Source organism: Lissotriton vulgaris, chromosome 11, assembly GCF_964263255.1.
Source record: "Lissotriton vulgaris chromosome 11, aLisVul1.2, whole genome shotgun sequence".
Classification (NCBI taxonomy): Eukaryota; Metazoa; Chordata; class Amphibia; order Caudata; family Salamandridae; genus Lissotriton; species Lissotriton vulgaris.
The window spans coordinates 710,315,267-710,329,455 of NC_141699.1; the positions used below are offsets into that span (position 1 = coordinate 710,315,267).

Below are 14,189 nucleotides of genomic sequence, written 5' to 3' on the forward strand. Positions count from 1 at the left end.
GTAGGTCCTGGACAATCCTCCATTTCTTATTTTATTTTTTTAAGGCCATGATCAGAGGGTTGCATGGACTCTTAATGATGACCTTCTTCAAAATGTCCTTTTCTAGCAAGCATATAGTGATGAGCCTTATACTAGCTATGGCGTAAGGTGTGAATTTGTAAGGGCTCATCTGGGGAAAGCTGGCATTGGTGGAAGGGTCATTTTTAATGGAGTCACTGAGGTGGTTTATGAATTCTGACATTTCTGAATCTAATTTGCACAGATTCATAAGGAAGAAAGAAAAAACGCCCTAGTTTTCCCCAGATTACCGCAGCGCTTTCACCATCAGCCTCTGCTGCTGTGCACAGATCAGAGATGGTCTGGGGAACCAAAAGCAGCACTAGCAAAAATGCTCAAACTAGACGCTCTCCCTTTTTCTCCTCACACTCTCTTTCCATCCATCCATCCCTTCTCTCTCTGCTCTTCTCTCTCATCACTTTATCTCTATCTTACCCTCGCTCTCTCTCTATCTAGAAGCCTTTGTGTTCCTATTACTATCAATCTTAGGGACCTTGGGTAAAGTGACATAGGCACCAGAAGGGCCATGGGCTTTGAAAACTGACCTCCAAGGGCTCCAGCCCACCAGGGAAATGCCTGGCAGAATAAAAGGCAAGTCTGTCATTATGGAGTCAATATGTGAGGCAACAATATGATGAGTGACTGGTCCTCCTGGGACTAAGAGGGTTGATAGTTGCTGTGATGAGAAATAATTGGATTATGTGAATTGCAGGAGAATGGTGTTTTGAGTTGGATAAGGGCGAGAGGAAGTTCAAATTCACAAGTTATAGTACAGCAAGCTAAGTATACTAATTATACTATTAGCAAACTACATATTTGACCACATTTTCCATAGCCTATGTACTCCTAATGAATGTAAGCTTTTGCAACATGCTTGGATTTGTAGTGGGTCTTGGGTGTCTGAAGGGACTGAATAGTTGTGCACAGGGCAAACAATGTTTGCAGCAGTAACTTGCCAACCCACGTCTGGTTAATAGCCCACAAAAGGTTGGCTGCTTGTGAAGGGTTCGATACAGGGCAATGCCTTTGTGTAGTAGGGGCTTGGCCATCTACTGTGGCTTAGTTGTATGGAGGGAGAATCCACTCCTAGGAACATTTAGGTACTCTCAGGCACTTCTCAGCGTGGGTTGAATACTTCTATTGGGCAAGTACCAACACTTCTTAGTAGTAAACAGGTACCTTGTGATAGTAAGCACATGCACTTTTATATTTCTGTTTTAAGCACCACAGCTTACATACTTTAACATTTACTTCCTAGAACTATTCATTGACACTCATTAACACACAACACTCATGCACATAAAGATTTGATAGGAGACACTATACAAACTTTATAAAGTTTCACTCTGACACATTCCCAAAAATGCACACCTTCTGTCAGAATCTTACAAAAATACAAATAGGCGATTGCTAGTCCTCGCTTCTGTTGGCGTGGTCACCCCGGACTTTCTTTGCTGCTGACCTCATGTTTTGACCTTGTTTTTTTAGCTTACGCCTTTGAGCGCATTTGACACTGCCATTCAGTGCAAAGCAGTGTGCTCACCGTATACATAGCGGTGATTGTTATATGCATGATTGGCTGATTCGTGTTAGCTGTAAGTTTCTTGTCAATGGGTAAGACAATTACCCAGGGCATGCCTCTCGAAAGCTCCTCATGGGCCGGGAGCACTGGATGTGCCTCCACGAAGGTATTTCATCGATTGTGCCACAGGTTTGCCCTGGTGGGGCCTGTCTGCACAAGTTACTGTTACTCGGTTTGGCATTTTAAAATCTATGTGCCAATGTTGTGCATGTCTCTTGCTATATCGTAGTTCAATGGTGACTGCGTAAAGTGTTGGGAAGAGGTAGGGCATGTGTGTGTGAGCGTTGCATGCAATGGTCGTGAGTGGCACTGGGTGGTGTGTTTGGTAAGACAGGGCCTGCTTTCCGCATTGGACTAGCCTGGGGGGAATGTATGTAAAGGCTATTAAACATTTTTACACTACATATGAAATGTCCACGGGTCCAGAAACAAAAAACGACCTCAATAAAAATTCGATCCTAAAAACCAGCTAAACTGATGAATCTAAGTGTATGTGAGCAAAGGATTCTCCTTCAAAGTAAGGATGCCCATCAGTCACCACTCAGTACCGCCCTAGTCATCATCTGGGACTCCTTTTGGCATTACCATTGTGAAACATAAATGATGAAGATAGGACCTGATAAAAATGTCCTACGTCAAATTCTGGATCACTGGATGGTCCTCTAGATGTTAGCTGGTAGTGATATGTGATGGGTAGGAAAAGATTGCAGTGCGTACGAGATGTGTTGAAAAAGTGAATTAAAATTGGGTTAGTGAGAGAGACATAATATTTTATTCTTTTCATTCAATTGCCCAAGTTTAAAAACAGAGCAAAAAAAAGCAGTTTCAACAAATACCTGCCAGAATTATTATTAGGTCGACATATTTCAATAATATAAACGGACACTCCTGTCCTTGCCTTCCTCAGGACCTTCAAATATACCCATCAGTCACCGAGTGGTGACTGATGGGTGTCCTTACTTTGAAAGAGAATCCTTTGCTCACATACACTTAGATTCTTCAGTTTTGCTGGTTTTTAGGATCGCATTTCTATTGAGGTAGTTTTTTATTTCTAGACCCGTGGACATTTCATATGTAGTGTAGGTAGAATTGGGGGCTGTGTCCATGCTAGGTCTCAAAATATTCCCTAGGACCCTTCCCTAACGGTTTGTTTTGTTTATTAAACATGTTTACCTAGGAGCAGAATAGTAGCAGTATAGTGTTTGGTATCGATGAGTTTGTAATGGTGAATCCTCTGCGGTAGAGCTAGTGGATTCGACTTTACAGTGGTGAAAATGTCACTTGGATAAGCAGGCATTTTGATGCTTATGGTTCTTTGTGCCTGTCATCCTTTCTCCAGTTCATATCTGGGTACTAGGGGGACAGCTACATCTGTGCATTCCCGATAGAAGTGTGTAAACTAGGGGCTTAAGGGAAACTGCAGTTCTCTGACTCTAAGGGGCCTCTCTGGGATGGTTATGTGGGGGTGGAATTGGCACTTGCATTCCAAGGGGCATGGTCTTGGCCCCACTAAAGATAGTGATCAAACTTCCCGGGTAAGTTGGCAGACAGGACAACATTTAGAGAGAGGGCCTACGCATTTCAAAGGTGACCTTTAGAACTGATTGGATCTGCAATGGCCAATGTGGGTACTACTACTGGGGGTCTGGCCTCCAAATATAGAGGGGCTTTTGAATTTGGCACCATACTAAGCTAGTTCGACACTGGGACATCGACACAAGGAATCATTAGAGCAGGAGGGTCTGCAACTTGACTATCCGCAGACTTGTGGTGACTTGGAGCTTGTTATTTTCCAGAAAGGGAAGTATCATTTGGTGGATTTTTCCAGGACATGCTGGCCTGCCGCTAAGTGCCAAATGTCATGGACTGGATCCCTAAGTACTCTCCAAGGGTCGGTTAGCTAGCCTCATGTCCAGTAGATCCCAGAGACACAAAGGATCTCTCTGTATCCACAAGATCATATGTTCCGTAATTGGTAAGGCAGAAACGGATGGAATTGATCGTTGGTTGGGACAAGGTCCGTCCTGACATACACCGTCATCACACTGTGCAGTGGAGGGTGCTCATAATGATCAGCAGGCATCTGAGGAGCCAGGACAGGAGTAGTTCAAGGAATGCGGGGGAAGCTTGGCAAGTCCGGGGGACCCGTGCTTGCAACCAAGGAGACCTGCACTAGCTTGCACTCTGGAGCGTGTGCTATCCGAGGGGTGTTGGGGGAACTTGAGCCTGGAGCTGAGACTGTCTTCGATCTCCAGATTGGGCAGATGATAGTGCCTGATATCACAGCCTCTGTCCAAGGTCACTGGTTCCCTCTCCCTGAACCTACAACACAAGGTTCTTTGTTGTGGAAAACATTGTGACATGGCCAGAGGGATTTTGTGTGTCTTATGGGCCCTACAGATGACTGTCAGGGTTACGGCAGTTCACACCTCCGCTTGAGGGGAAAACATTTCTCCAGAGTCACAATATTTTGTATACAGGGGTTAGCGATCCCGCACTCGTGCAGGTGCTGCCGGGTGCCTGGAGGTCTAACCCGGATGGACAAAACTAAATAACTGTTTCTTTCTGTGTTAGACGGTTCTGTCTGTCAAGTCAACAGGGAACCAGCAGTGGCAACAAGTAGGATAGGATAGAATAGGATATATTTTTATAGAGCCCTCAAATGCTGAGGCATCTTGGCGCTAAGAGGTGGGATCGTAGCAGCTATGACTGATTTTTAAGGAGGTGGAAACAGGCGTGTTTTTAGGGCCTTCTTGAAAAAAAGCATGTTAAACATTAATCTTATGGAGAGTAGACAGCTGATTTCACAATTTGGCTGCACAGTGTGACAGACTTCTGCCTCCCCATCTGACTTTGCGAATCTTGGAAATACAAATGAAACCTGCATTGGTAGATCTAAGGTTTCTGGTTGGGGTATACCAGGAGAAGAGATTCCGAAAATCCACAGCCCCTCCGCCGAATAATGTCTTATGAATCAGGCACAGGGCTTTCAACTCAGTCCTTTGTCGGATTGGAATCCAATGCAATGACCTAATAGCATCAGAGGTGGAATGCCTTCTAGGGATATTTAACAATAGTCGAGCAGCAGCATTTTGTATTGACTGTAGTTTTAACCTCTAGGCTATATCAATGCCTTTATAAAGTGCATTATAATAGTTGAGCTGCGAGAGGACGAGAGCAACTACCACTGATTTCTTCAGATACTTGGGATAAAAGGAAATATCTTCCTAAGAAGCTTCAGTGTGAAGAAGCAGGACGAGGTAACACTGTTGATCTTGCCCAAGAAGTTAAGCTGGTCATCAAAAATAACGCCAAGGTTTTTAACTTGTTTAGATGGAACAGGAATTGACCTGCCTCTGCCAGTCACCATGTTGAATTCCATAGGGATGGCCCATTGCCAAAGTCCAACACTTCGGTCTTATCGGTATTGATCTTGAGATAATTACAACTCATCCATCTCATGATATGAGTCCTACAGGCATGGAAATTGACAGCAGTGGCCTCAGACTGTTTGGATACGGAGATGACAATCTGTGAGTCATCAGCATAAGAAACCTGTGAAAAACCATACTCTCTGATGAGTGCACCAAGTGGAGCAGCGTATACATTGAACAGTGTGGGTGACAGTGCAGATCCCTGCGGCACTCCACACTCCACAAGTATCATTGGCTGCTGTAGGTGAGTGGCTGAGGGACTGGGTCACAAGGCATCGTCAAAGACCTATGACTGTTTGTGCAATTCTGTTAATGGGGAAGTTTTACAATTGCATTTAACTGTGAAGTGTATATACAATGTGTATCTCGTTTTGTTTTTAGTGTGTTTAATTTCAATGGAGAAGTTTGACAATCTCATATAACTGTAAAGTGTGTATACAATGTGTATCTCCTTTTGATTTCAGTGTGAGTGTGTGTAATACAAAGACAAGTGTTTATACATACGGTGTGGAGTCTTTTTGGGGCTTATTCAATGTTTTTAAACAGTGGTGTTCGCCAATACTTTACACTTGGACCCTGTGGATAAGCCTGACTGCTCTATGCCAAGCTACTAAAGCGTGAGCATAGGTTATTGGACATGTGTAACATACTCATCCTATCTGGAATGGCGGATTCTGACTGGCTTTGAAGAGTCCCAGCCAGCCTAAAACCAGTAGGTCGAACAGCAATCCATATATACAAAGAACGTCTTTCACAAATGCCGCCCTGTCTCTTATCCCGGCTAACCCTTCATACACACAAACCAACCACCAATGTACAGGGCTTGTCAAACACACAAACAACAACACACATATGAACATTCACTTTCAGAAATCATTCATTTAGGTGCGCGGACATAGTTATTACAAATAAAAATGCCCTTGCAAAAGCTTCTTCAGCCATAAACACAAACCTAAACACCTTCTTCATAGTCAATGGTTTCTATAAATGCAACACACTTATAAACCAGGCAAATATGCACTGATATTTTGTCACTCAAATTCTTAAGTCAACCATACAAATATTCAACTGTGCACAAAACACATAACATCCACTCACGGGGGCAGTCAGGTACACCCACACAGACCATATGTGTACTTTGGGATGTGTGAAGAAAGAGAGGTAATTGCCTGTGTGTTGCTTTTAAAGATTTAGACTTTATTCTTTGTGAAATACAGTCAAAAATGCTTCAATTTTTAATGCATTTGAAAAAATCCTTTCATTGCTCCTAAATGTTGGCCCTTCAAGTATATATTATGACACCAAAGGTTTACTTTCAAAATGAAAGTGTGAGACAGGTGTACGGGTTTCAGGAACTAGAATACATGATTCAAAAACCCAATGGTGTGAGCTGAGTGGAATGTGTGACTGTAGACAGTGCGCATCGGGAGTGTGGGCGAAAACAATGCAGATAAGTGTGGATTTTTGAATGTGTAATTATTTGAAGCAAGACTCTTTTTCAGTTCAGTGTATGCATAGACATATTCAGGTGTTTGTTAACTGTTTGTGAGCCCTATTGCCATTAGACAGTGGCAGTAAACACTATGTAATTATAGTTAGGTCAGAGTTTCCATAGGAAGATTGCCGCTAAAAACGTTGGCAAAAAGAACAGATTTTTTTTTCTTTCTCTTGTCAGGGCGTCGTTTCTGGTTCAGATACACCAATCGTCAACTTCCACAATACCCTATTTATTCGTCAGTCATTGGTAACGAACTTGGCAACAGGTGCGCAAGCTATCCCATTGACCTTTTATCTGTGAAGCAAAAAGGTTGCGTTAGTCAAATACATACAGTAAATACCTACATTTTCTCCACCTGTCTTCATCAGCCTTCTCCTCTCCCCTGTCGCCAACTGGTGCCTGGGTTAAAAGAAAATGGAGAAAAAACGGTTAATGCCCCTGCAGGGTCCCCCCCGTGCCAAGGTACAGGGAACCCCTTTGGGTCCTCTATCGTCTTTGTCGTCATCATCTGATCCTTCCAGTGTAGCGTAGTCACGCAAGAGGCAGTGGATCATCTTACAACACACCAAGGTCGATGTCTCCTTCTTCCCTACTACCAGGCAGTTTCTGGAAAACAGAAGAACATCTTTATAACAGCACAAGAGCCTCCAGCAGCCCTGAAGGTCACCTAGTGCATGTGTTCCTGGGAACAAACCATACATCACAGAGTCTGTGGTGATGCACGAAGTAGGAATCCAGGCCTAAGCTCCGTGCCAAGGGCCTTCAGCAGGTCCTGTGCGTATGTGCGCACCCAGAAGAGATGGTATGTTGTTTCGTCCATGGTGCAACCTCTCGGGCAGGACTTGTATTGTTTGAGTCCTCTTTCATGCATGAAGGCTCTCACTGGAAGTCCTCCTTGGATGGTCATCGAGGAGATATCTTTGTGCTGGTTCGTCAGGCGCTTGGATGCAATGTTTCCCCACATGTGGTCCGCTGTGGCAGAGGGGAGGGTGCCGATCGGCTCGCTGATGTCTCTTGCACGTATCTGGCTTTTGGACAAGCTTCGGGGTCCATGAGGCTGGGGCGGCAGCCTCCACCTCAAACTCCTTCACAAACTTCTCCACTTCCATGTAGAATCACAGGGTCTCAAGTTGTACGGTATGGTGCTCACCCACTTTGCCCATCCGAGGTGCCTCCATTTTGGCAACAGGAAGAAGCACGCCATAAGAAAGCCGAAATGTCTGTCATCTTCAGTCCTCAGGGTGTTCCTCATGCAGTCCTGCACGAAGATTCCCCTCAGGATGATTGTGATGTACGGCACTCCCTTGCCTCCCTTGTTGTGAGTCTTGAACATCACTGCCCTCTTCACTCTGTCCATCTTCGAGCTCCAGATGATGTAGAAGATCATTCTTGTGATGGCCTTGGCCGTTCGGGTCTGCACAGGCCACACTTGAGAGACGTACTGGAGCACTGGCAGGGTCTTGTTCTGCAGGACCAAGGACTTCCCTTAGATTGTTAGATTCTGGAGGCTCGTGAGTCCCAGCTTCTGCCTCATCTTCACCAGTCTTTCTTCCCATGTCTTCTCTGCAACACCGTCGAGGTTCTGAGGTTCGCCACTAACTCCTCATTTTCCAGCAACGAGCAGTTCAGACTCCACGATCTTGGGCCAGCGGGGAACTTCCCTGTAAATTCCCCCTCAAAACTGACTGCTCTGTGGTCAGAGAAGTGGACGGCGACTATGGAGCTTTGTCCAGGCTTTACTGTTGGAGAGGTGAATAGGAAGTCGATCTGTAAAAGCACAGATCTGCCCTGACTACTCCAGAAAAAAATCCTGCCATTCTGCCCCATGATCCCAATGACATCCTGAAGGGACACCTCACCTATCATCTCCACCAACAGCCAGGACGTCACATCCATCCCTGCAGAGCCTGACCCAGTAAGTCCATCTAACTCTACTATGTAGTTGAAATCACCACCCATCACAATGGTTCTGGAGGTCACAAGTTGCATCCTGAGCACCCTGACTATGTTGAGTTGCTCATTCTTCTCTGGGGGGCATAGACATTGATAAGCCTAACAGGCTCACTGGCCCACGAGCCAGGTCAGGGTGGGGGGCTTGGACTCCATTTCCTCCCTTGTTGTTCTCGGGGTCGGCTCTAGTGGCTGGTGGTGGTAGTGCAGTTCCTGTCTTCCACCTGAGCCTAATCTATCTCTTTTCTTCCTTCTTCTCTTCCTTCTCCTTCCCTTTGTCCCGCAGCCTTTGTGATCGGATTTGATCCCATACCTCTCCTGGTCGCTGCTGCTGCTGCTGTCATATGGGTGGGACTTTTTACTCTTATTGTTGTACTTCTTCTTCTTCTTTTTGCCCTTTGCCTTGGCTGGGGTCTTCTCCTCTCCTTCTCCTTCTTCCTTGACTCCTGCGTCTGGCTCTGGGTCCTGGTCCCTCTGGTTCTCCGTTGGTTGGGCTTATTGTGCTCCTTCCTCCACTGTAGTGGGTTATGCAGCAGGCTCCTCTTGGGCTTGTGCTGGGCCGGGTCCTTGGGGTAACGTCAACTTCAGGGCTGGGTCCTTCTGCTTGACCTTCCTGGTTGGTTCTGGTTTCTTGTCCCTTTGTTCTTGGCGGTTGTCAGGAGGTCTTTTATCTTGGTGTTGGTGGTAGGGGTCCACCATTGGTCTTGTGCTCCTCGTGTTTGGGATGTCTCCCGCTGCCTCGGCATATGTCTTTGGCTTCTCTGAATTCGGGCACTGGTAGTAGTTTTAGCCTTCCCCCCACAGAAGTTGCACATCTTCTTGCCTGTGCACTGGGTCGTGTTGTGCCCACCCCACTTGCAGATCCTGCAGAACTTCTTTGTGCAGTCTTTTCCAAAGTGGCCCATGGCCTCGCACTTCCTGCAGGTGAATGGTTGTCCCGGGTACCTGATCCTCACTTCGTCGGCTCCTAGAAAGAAACTTGCCAGTGGTTGTTTCATTCTGTCTCTCCCTGTAGGGTCTTTGTGGAGGTTGATGGTTCCTTGCCAGGTCATGTTCCATATTTCGTTGACATGTCTGACCTTGGGGGGTCAGTTCATGATGGTACCGTACCTCTGGAGAAGCGACACAATGTCTATGTCTGGGATGTGGGGGTTGGTCATCTAACTGTAACCCTCTTCTCCATTGTCGCCGGCGCCCATCCTGTCGTCAGGCTGAAGGTGCTGTAGGGTGTTTCCTTCTTCTTTCCCTCCGAAGAAGTCCCAATATTTCCTGAAGAGGGCCTGGGTGATGAAGCTGAGGAGGAAAATCATGCCTGATGCGGACGGCTGGCAGCTCAGCATCTCTGCCACGGGAACCCTTGCTGGCTTGAGGACCTTGTTCAAGAACAAGTCCCTGTCCAGTCTGGGCCCTTCCTTGTCTTTTACCTCCCACCACAAGACCTGGGCATGCTGGTGGGAGACATTGTACCATTTGAAGGGTTCGAAGGCGGTCCATTGCCTGATCCCTGACCTCACTCTTCCCCCCACTCCCTGGTTTGGCAGCATTGGGGTTTCCAGGTGCACCTGCCTTTGGCCCTGAAGCCTTCAGGGCACCAACCTTCCCAGCGTTGATGCTTGGTTCTGCAGGTGCAGCCTTTCTTGCCACCTTGCAGCCCACCTCAGGGGCCTGAGGGTTGGGTTTCTGGTCGTCCGGTGGTAGGATGCCATCTGGGATGGTCACTTGGGCTCTAGTGTCCATTTTGTCTTCCATTTGGGGGATTAGGGGCTTACCGGTAATTTTTGGGGTTACCACCTGTTTATCGTTTTCACCTGAGGTCCTCCGCCTGGGTACCTGGGGTGTCACCCAGCAGACCACAATAGTCTTCAGTGCATGAAACACTGTCCAGTCACACCCTAGAGCTAAGGCAAGGGTTATAGGTTTTGCCACCTAAGCATGTATCCCCTTGTCAGAGGTCTGGATGTTGTACAGGCCTGTGAAGGGTGTTAGGAGGTGTTTTAAGTGTCCAGCATTAGTCCACCCAAAGGCCAGGAAAAAGAGAGTTGTAGGGAGCGTACATTACCGGTGCTCTAACGCTGACCACAGGTCCTTTGGGGTTCTATTTTGTGTTCCTAAGAAACAAACACACACCAGCACGCCGGTCCACCTCCTCCTGCTCGGTCAAGAGCTCGTTGTGCCGATCGCAACATTTGCATAAATTAGCATAAAGCTAATTTACTCACTTCCAAGTCAAAGTCGTAATACTGTCAAAATCAAAATTTTACTAGTGCAAAAATTGTGCTTTCAAACTGATAAGAACAGATGCTAAACTTGATCTTAGCCAAAAGGACGAGATGATGGAGGGAATGCTGAACGATGCAAATATTCACCCCGGTCACTAATCTTAGTTATTTCCATCATTTTTTTTGCTCACCACGCCACCCCAGTTTGAACCCAGCAATATGTCAGTTAGGGCAAACATAGCAAACACAAAAAAATTACGGATGCAGTGTTGAAACTTTTCAACCACTCACGCATAGTCAAGAGATATGGTTTGAATCCATCATTCTGTTGCTCATTATCCCATCCCAGTTTGGATGCAGCCATATGCAAATTAGTCTTAGCCCTGCTCCTCATGGGAACAGTCCAGCCCGAAATTCCTAGACAGGTCCTTCCTGGACCGGAAACAAGCATCCTGAAACTGGTTTCCAGGTATCACCCCTCATTAGCCAGGCTACCTAGAATCCAGTGGCATAGTGAGCACGGTACCCACATCTGGGTGTACCCATCCCACTTAGGGCGACCAAAGCAATAAAAAACAGACGATGCAAGCATTCACCCCCTATCACTGATCTGTGGCACACTGAGCACAAAACCGGTCCCAGGAAGCTTTTTTTCCAGCCCAGGGAGGACCTTGACCAGGCAGTTCGGGCTGGACTGTTGCCATGACGAGCAGGGTCAAAGCTGATTTGCACATAGCTGGGTTCGAACTGGGGTGGCACGGTGAGGAAAAGAACGATTGATTCAACCTAGGTCTCTTGACTGGGGATGAGTGGTTGAAAAGTTTTAGCACTCCATCCATTATCTTGTTGTGTTTGCTATGTTTGTTGTAAGTGGGCAAGAGTATGCCCAGACATGGGTCTCTCACTTGCTGTGCCACTGGATTCAAGCTAGCCTGGATGTTGATGGGTGATGCCCCAAAACTGATCCCAGGATGCTTGTTTCTAGTCCAGGGAAGACCTAGCCTGGCAGTTCTGGCTGGACTGTTCCCATGAGGAGAAAGGGTCAAGACTGATTTGCATATGGCTGGATCCGAACTGTGGTGGTATGGGGCCCGATGTAGGTAAATCCCATTTACCGATTTTGAAATACCGAATGCTACCGATTCGGTATTTCAAAATCGGTAAATGGGATGTAGGTCCCAACATCTGGAATCGTTACCGATTCCTTACAAATTCGGTATTTACCGATTCGGTAAATACCGAATCGGTATTTGCTATTGAATCCTATGGGCCTTTGAAGCCCATAGGATCCAATTCTAATACCGAATCGGTATTTACTGAATCGGTAAATACTGATTTTGTCAAGGGTGCAGGGGGTGTCACTTTGACACCCTCTAGCACCCCCAAAACGGGCATGTGTGCAATGTGGCACACAGACATGCCCTAAGGGCACGTCTGTCTGTCACATGGCACATGTGTACATGCACAGATGTGCATGTACACAGGAATCAGTATTTTACCATGGATTTGTATTCCATGGTAAAATACCGATTCTGTAAGCCATGTGCCAATGGTAAATTGGCTACCTACATTGCATTTTCGGTAAATTTACCGAATCGGTAATTATTTTACCGATTCGGTACATATTACCGAATCGGTAAATTTACCGATTCGGTAATGATGCCGATTCGGTAAAATTACCGAAAATGTGCCCCTACATCTCGATAGCCCTTTACCGATCGGAAACGGCCGAATATCGGTATTTTCGGCCGATTCCGATCGGTAAAGGGCTACCTACATCTGGCCCATAGTGAGCAAAAGAGCAATGGATTCAACCCAGATCTCATGACTGGCAGTGAGTTGTTGAAATGTTTCAGCACTCCATCCATCATCTTGTTGTGTTTGCTGATAACATTGGCACCAGTTGATGAATCTGCACAAAGCTTTGCAAAAAACAAATTTCAGCTACCTCCGTTCATTCATGGAAAGTGTTGCACTGATCCATCAAGCATAGGGCAAGAAAGATGGTGGTTCCCAAAATGTTGATTTCCTATGTTAAATCCCAAAAGACAATTAGGGAAGAAATACGGAAAAAATGGTTGAACAGAATTATGCCAAATCAGGCAGAAATTTAGAATTTTACTCAGAAAGTGTGCTTTTTGATTATTATTGTAAATGTATTCAGCTATTTCTTAGATATTTACATTTGAAGAGGTAGACCTTGGACCTTTTTGGTATCGCAGGGCTCAGAATGGTCCGATGATACTGAAGGTTTTGATTAGTTGACTGCAACTACTACCAGAATATTGTGGGTACCAGTATATGACTCTGGGACTAAATTCACAAGTCCTGAATTTTTCTATTTTTTTTAAAGCCCTAAGGGGCAGGGTGGGCACCCCTAGGGCCATGTCAGGGTGGAGGGGGGTGGCAAAAGAAAATGCAGTGCAGAAGCATTCGCACAGAGAATAGGGTGGCAGTAGTGGAGGGCTATGGCAACACAGGGCCAAAGATAGTATAACTAATCAGAGCGGGAGGGGACATAGCACAAACATGGCATAGGAGAGGGGGCAGGTACTTGGCAGAAACGGCACACAGTGGAGGCATAGAGGTAAGGAAATAATAAACTGTTCTCTTTGGTATTCGTGGCTCGTTCTTACACACTCATTCAATCCAGTATGCCCCAATATGTGAAAAACGAAATAAGAAAATACTAATGAATACATTGCCTTGCCAGTAACATAAAAATATCTCCTTCTTTATTTAAAGTTGTTACTTACAAAGTTAATGTTCTATTCTACACAATGTTAAAAACAATACACTCTCCTTAAAAAGGATTATGCTTAATTCATGAATGACAGAGACAACATCTCATCTAGTATATCCGTGTATGTCTTTGATATTATATGACAAATAGCACATCACATTTTGTTATGTAACTATTCATTCACAAAGACTATTTTTCCAAATGTTAATCATAAGCATGTATAATATCATATACTTAAACAGATCCAGAGTGAAAACACAATATGTAAACAGGAACACGTCCACAATATAAAAACAACACTCAAAACAAGTTGACACGGCGTTTCGGTGGGATAGTGCTGGTTTACACCACCTTCTTCAGAACAGATTAAAAACACTATTGCCAAATCTAAAATAAAGGTTCATGTGCAGTCATATTCAATCTTTATCTTGATATGATGAAAGAGTGTTTCTTGGTGTCTTCAATACACCTCCAATGATCTTTAGATACAGGGTGAATGTTTACATAGAGATTTATCAATTCCTCTATGGTATACTTTGGATATAATTATTTGCTTCCTTTTACGTACTAGCGATTTTATTTATCCTTTTGAATATATACTACTCAATCACGTTTTTCTTTGGGAATGCCTCTTATATCGGCTGTATGACCAGAAGAGTAACAGACGGCCCTTCTCAATCAAGGATCCAGTATCTAACGGTTGGGA

General features: G+C 45.3%; 1 pseudogene; it reads right to left on the bottom strand.

The window, feature by feature from the left end:
* Positions 1-10,701: 10,701 nt before the first annotated feature.
* On the bottom strand, positions 10,702-10,858 carry LOC147683363 (U2 spliceosomal RNA; annotated as a pseudogene).
* Between the last annotated feature and the right edge of the window lie 3,331 nt (positions 10,859-14,189).